Genomic DNA, 6617 nt, shown 5'->3' with positions numbered 1-6617 from the left:
AGAGGAAATGTATTTCTAGAAATTAAGAAATATATTCATAATTGTATCAAGCTAAGAATCCTGGTGTAGCTGCACAATTGGTCACTTATTTTCACTGCTGATTAAGATGGACATTTGAATTGTTTATGTCTCTGCTATTGTGAACAATGCTTCTGTGGATTCATGTATCAGCCTTTAATATTCACCTCTGAGGCGGTGAATAGCTCTTCAAGTCTGCAATAAAAAATGGCCTCCAATAAAACTACACTGCAAAAAATGGGAAAGAAACAGAATGGGAAAAGTAAAAAAGTTGAAGAGGCAGAGCCTGAAGAATTTGTGGTGGAAAAAGTACTGGACCGATGCGTGGTTTTCAATTTGAGGGGTATATTTCTAGAAGTGGATCTGTTGAGCCACATGGGCATTTTTTTTTGTGGGGTGGAAATTTCAAAGTGTTGTATGCAGAGGCCACACCATTGTAATTTTTCATGTTCAATGTTTAAGGGTTCTAATTTCTCTACATTGTTGCTGCCATTTGTTAGTTTTAGTTTCTGGATTATAGCCCTTCTGGTACATGTGAAGGGGTATCACATTGTGGTTTTAATTTGCATTTGCATCACGACTAATGATGTTTAACATCTTACTGTGCTTGTTGACTATTTGCATGTCTCATCTGGAGAAGGTTCTGTTCAAGTCTATTTTAAAATTTTATTCGTTTGTCTTTTTTTTGTTCATGAGTTGTAAAAGTTCTTTGTCTCCTGGATAACAGACTATTATCAGATATATAATATGTACCTATTTGATTTCATTTTATGGGGTGTCTTTTCACTTTCTGGATTGCTTATTTTGATGCATGTATGTTTTTAATTTTGAGGAAGTCCAATTTATCTTTTTTTGTTGTTGTAGCTTGTATGTGGTGTCATATCTAAGAAACCATCGCCAATCCAAGGTCATGAAAATGTATCTCCATATTTTGTTTGAGAGTTTATACATTTACTGCCTATATTTAAGCCCTTCATGTATTTTAAGTTTTGTGTGTGGTGTGAAGTTGGGGTCCAATTTCATTTCTCTTCATTTGGATGGCCATTTGCCCAGCACCATTTGTTGGAATACCTTTCTTTACCCAATGTCATGTTGTCTGCCCTTTATCAAAAATCAATGGGCATACATGGCGGGGAGCTGCTGTGAACCCTGCGGTCACCCTCTGTGAGTGGGCATGCCCCGTCTGTGGGTCTGGACATGGCCCTGCAGCTCTCCCCACAGTAACCCAGCACCCTGCATGGGAGCCGTAAAACTGTGGCTGAGTTCTCATTTGACATCAACAACATGTTAGGATATAACATGCGTGGCATGTATCCACCTGAAACCTTTACTCCAATGCAGAAATGTGGGCTCACCCTTGCCTGTAACTACTCATCCTGAACTCATGAAATACCTAAATAATGTGGTGGAACAACTGAAAATTTTATTATAGAAGAGTTCAGTTTAGAAACTGGTGGCAATCCTCTCAAATATTGAAAGGGCTGAGGTCCTTAAAAGATGATAATTTGATATTGATTGTGACAAGACTGCCAAAATGACAGTACACTCAGAGAAAAGGCTCAGAAAGCTCTCCAAAATGAAATTCATTCTGTGTTCAGACAGATCACAGCTACAATGACATTCCTACCACTGTTGGAAGTTTCTTGTTCATTTGATCTACTGATTTATACAAATATTAGGTTGTGCCTGAAAAATGGGAAGAGTCAGGACTACAGTTGATTACCAATTGTGAGCAAGTCTGCCTTCCTGCCTCACTACCACTACCACAGAGTAAATAGCATGGTGGCCTACAGAATCCCTGGTAATGACTGAAGATGAGAACACTAACGTAAATCCTCAAATATGCTTCTCCTAAAACCAAGTCAACGGTAGTTCATATATTTTATTGCTTAACTTTTAGATGGCGGAAAATTTAACATACTTTACAGGACCGTGCATGATTGTCCCATTTTGGGGTATCTGTTTGACTTTCCAGGGTGTTGCCACAATTTTTTGCACAGTGTTCAAAAAAGGGACCCAGCAGATTACTTCGGCCTTGTAATGTCAATTCCTTGAAGGTGGTAACTGTAGATAGGAAAACTTCTGGTATCAAATGAAATGCCATCCCAAATCACATCTTTTGATCAAGTAACTTGACTCAGAATACAGGTAGAGAGTTATTTAAATATAAAACACAACAAAAGAAGTCTGAATACTCAGAATCTTTGTTTAGGTCCTAAAGTATCTGATAATACATAGGTAACAAAATATTGCTGTTAAGTCCTTTTGCCATTTATTTCATTTGTATAGTAACTGTACTGAAAAAAATCTCCAATTATTGGATTGTAATTTATGTCACACTTAGAAAACTAATATTTCTAGTGTTTAAATTCTGGTGATATAGCACTTTTAAAAATGTCTTTCTGGGGGTGGCCTGTTAGCTCACTTGGTTAGAGCGTGGTGCTGCTAACAACGAGGTTGCAGGTTCAATCCCCACATGGGCCACTGTGAGCTGTGCCCTCCTTACCAAAAAAAAAAAAAAAAAAAAAAGGAAAAGGAAATATAGAAAAAAAGTGTCTTTCTGTGTTTTATAAAATAAAGCTGTAAATGACAATGATAAATAAGTTAAATGTGTATGTTAAAAAAAAATCTACTGACTTAGACTGACGGGTTTATTTCTGGGTCCTCAATACAATTCCATTGATCTCTGTGTATAGTTCTATGCCAGTGTCACCATGTTTTCCTTACTTTGGCTTTGTACTAATTACGAATTACGTTTGGGAAGGGTGAGCCTACAACTTGATTTGGTGTTTGAAGATCCTTAATGGCTCTTTTCTTCCCTGGAAATTTGCTGTGAATATTAGGATCAGCTTGTGCGTTTTTCCACAAAGGCCTGGGGGCCTTTTCATGGGAATGACACTGAATCCTTACATCGCATCTGTTCTGTTGCCACCCTAACAATTTCCATCACCATGGGATGGCCTCACGTTTATTTAGGTAGGTTTCTTTAATTTCTTGCAGCAAAGAAAGACATTATGTTTTGTAATTTTCAGTGTAGAAACCTTGCACTTTTATTAAAATTATTCCTAAGTATTTTACCAACATTGATGTTATTTGAAGTGGAATTGTTTTCTTAAATTCTTTTTTAGATTATTCCTTGCTAATGTATACAAATAAAACAGATTTCTGTGTATTTTTTGTCATTTAACTTTGAATTACTTTACTAGTAATAATAATTTTTGTTGTTGATTCTTTTGGAAGTTATGTATATAAGATGTGACGTATCATCTGTGAATCGACAGTTTCAGTTTTTCCTTTCACAGGGATGCCTCTCATTTGTTTCCTAATTGCTCTGGATTGAGGTACATTATTGAATGACAGTGGTGAAAGCCAGCATCCTGGCCTTGTTCCTGATTTCAGGAATAAACCTGTCATCTTAAAACATGAGCCATGAAGCTTGCTTAAGTATTGCCTAATGTTCTTGATCACATTGAAGAAACTTCCTTTTATTCATACTTTCTTGAATGTTTCGATCATGAAATAGGATTGGGTTTTGTGAAAAGCTTTTTGTGATCGTGTGTTTTTCCTTCATACTGTTGTTGGGTATTCCAGGGTTGATTTCAGTTCGTTGAACAACCTTTGAGTTTCTGGTGTAAACACAGTTGCTTACGGTGCATCATTATTTCAATGTGCAGTTGGTTTCATAGTCCTGTTTTATGGAACATTATTACAACTCTATAAGGGATATAGATCTGTGTATTCTGTTTTTGTGACCTACTTCTGATTTGACTGGTTAGGGGCTATTAGTGCCCTACGGGGCTAGGGTTGGGGCTGAGGTGGAGTGTGGTGCTGAGTTAGGGGTTAAGGTTAAGATTATGGGTTACAGTTTGGTTATGGTTTATGTTTATTGTTTATGGCTACATGTATGTTATATGGTTTATGGGATTGATTATGGATTACGTTTATGGTTTATGGCTATGTGTTTTTGGTTATAGTTTATGGTTATAGTTATGGTTTATGGATATGTTTCATAGTTTGTGGTTTCTGGTGATGGTTTAGTATTATGTTGAGGGTTTAGGTTGGTTTATGCTGTTGGTTATGGTTTATGGTTGTAAGGTTTTACAGTTTATGTTAAGGTTTAGATTTAGGCTTAGGGCTAAGGGTTTAGTGTTTAGGTTTTAAAGGTTAGGTTTTAGGTTTGGGGTTAGGGTTAGAGCTCAGTGATGTGGAATCCATTGCTTTCCTGACCCAGCATCTGTTCTCTGGCCCCAGTCCAGCACCTCAGCTTCCAGGGAAAGCCCCTCAGTTGCTTCCGGTCCTACCTGACATATCAGAATCGAGACTTCCTGGGTGCGGGAGATGAGGACACTTGGTGGGGACCGATCTCTGGGGAACTTCCAAACTGCTTTGTACATTTTCCTTCCCTGTCCCAGGAGAGGGAACTCCAGAGTAAAGTGATGAGAATAAGCGGGAGGAAGAGGTCCTGGATGTCTCATTGGTTAGTATTTTCCTTATTTTAGGGTCCATTTTGTTAATGGAAATCATCCATTTTGACGCAATAGGTGTATCTTACTTTAGTTTTACTTTCTCCTCTCTTTCCAGAATTGTTACAATCAATGTACAAAATGTCGATGCATTATTATTCACTAAAGTCTGTATTTTATTCAGATTCCTGCATTCAGGCTCAGTCTCAGTGCTGTTACATCTATCTGTTAAAGCTGACACAAGACAGCTTAATGCTGACAGCTGGGGTACCTGGTGAGTGAATTGGGGTGTTATGATAGGAAATGAGACTAGGAGAACACGAGGCTTGATAAAGTCTCAACACTATGATGATGATAGAGACTTTATTCTCTAGCCCAAGTGAAGCTGTTGGTAGTTGTAGGCACAGGAAGTGACAGGATTAGATCCCTAACTTAGTTAGAAAGATCTAGCTGGTCACAATGTGGAGGTTGCACTGGACGAGAGAAGGATGGTAGCAGAGAGATCAGTGAGAAGTGTGGTGACAGGCGCTCTGGCCTGAGCTGAGACAAGGGCCTTGAATTTGGAGATTAGCAGGGTTTGAAGACCAGGGAGGGGCAGTGGTGAGCTCCGCCCTGAGGATGAAGCTGGCACACAGCCAGAGTCAGCACTCAGGGGACTGTGGCTGTGTGGACACCAACAGGAGAGCTCATTCTGCCACCAGGAGACTGTTTGCTAAACTCTTGATCCTTCCAGCCCATAGAGGTAGAGAAAGGACTGGGAAGGGAAGAGGGAGGGGGAGTGAGGGCCCATCACGTGTGGGGCAGGAGCCGACCTGCCTCACCGCACTGATCTCACAGCCACCTGAGAGGGAGCGGTTATCCCCACCTGACAGGTGAGGAGACGGACTTTCCATGTCTTTGTCTGAAGTCACACAGCTAGTACTTGGAGGAGACAGAAGCCAGCTCTGCGCCTGTCTGAGGCTCAGGCACCCCTCCATAAGGAAAGTGTCACCCCAGACTCCATTCTGAGCAGCCAGGAAGCTCTTGTCAGTTGTGACCTCAGAGGAAGGGAAGATGGGGAGAAGCAGACCCGTGCTCGGGGCTGAGGAGGAAGAGATTTTCAAAGGCCCGAGCACAGGACTCCCCCATCGCATAGCTGATGGGGAGTCATTGTCATAGGATCTGGTGCGGCTTGTGCTCCTGTGAAGGGCCAGGCCACCACCTCACTCCCCACTGCCTGCCCTTGTCCCACCCCACAACCTGCTTGGGTGAGTGCAAGGCAAGCTGGACCATTAGGTCATGTGCAGATTTTCTTCAAATGGAATGACCATAATGCACCCCAACGCTGCCAGGACTGTTTGTATCCAGTGTGTGCAAGCGCTGTTGGCCCATGTGAGCCCATGTCAGTCCCGGTTCTGGACTCAGAATTTTTTTACAATCACTCTCCCGTTTCACTACCTGTGCATGGAGATAAAAATTGTTTCTGCCTTTTCTGGAAAATGGGAGCAGTAAGTGAGTTGAGGCCTGTGAAGGGCCTGAAACAGGATGTATCTCAGAGTGAGCTCAGTCCCAGGGGCCTGGATTCTCAATTGAAGGAGGGTGGGCAGGGACACGCTCTCTGCTGCCGTCTTGTGTGTAATGTGGGAATGACACCCATTCGTGTGCCACCTGTACATGCTATTATTTGCTCTGTTTGTGGGCAGCTTTACAACAGTTAAGTGCCAGATTCTTTCTATAGACACCTGAAGTGCCCATATCATCACCAATACCAACTTCAATTAAAAAGGGACAAAAACTTTGTAAATGATACTCACATGTGTTAAAGTCAAGGTTCATTCTTCTTAAATTACAGAGAAAGAAAGAATAAGAAAGACAAGGATACCTCCTGGAAATTTGATTGTTTGCATGTAAGAATTTCCTAAATCACTGGCCAGAATTATTATTACAAAATTAGAACGTAAGTCAAATGCCACCGATTTTGTCTGTGGGTTTGTTGTAACTTACACTAGTGAAGTTTCAGTAGTTGGATTTCAACTAAGTTTTTGAGGGTTTATCTTTTTTATGCTACATTGATTTAATTACTACATTTATAACACAACAGGATTCAATATTATGCAGCAAAATGTACTTTACACTGAACTTAATTAAATGTTTTTA

At 40.4% G+C, this 6617-nt stretch overlaps 1 pseudogene; it reads left to right on the top strand.

Annotated features, from left to right (window-relative positions):
* The first annotated feature begins 1215 nt into the window (after positions 1-1215).
* On the top strand, positions 1216-1830 carry LOC109439378 (mitotic spindle assembly checkpoint protein MAD2A; annotated as a pseudogene).
* Positions 1831-6617: the final 4787 nt, after the last annotated feature.

This window comes from Rhinolophus sinicus, linkage group LG10 (genome assembly GCF_036562045.2).
Source record: "Rhinolophus sinicus isolate RSC01 linkage group LG10, ASM3656204v1, whole genome shotgun sequence".
Lineage (NCBI taxonomy): Eukaryota > Metazoa > Chordata > Mammalia > Chiroptera > Rhinolophidae > Rhinolophus > Rhinolophus sinicus.
The sequence above is the reverse complement of the archived record's forward strand: the minus strand, read 5'-3'. Positions and strand labels throughout refer to the sequence as shown.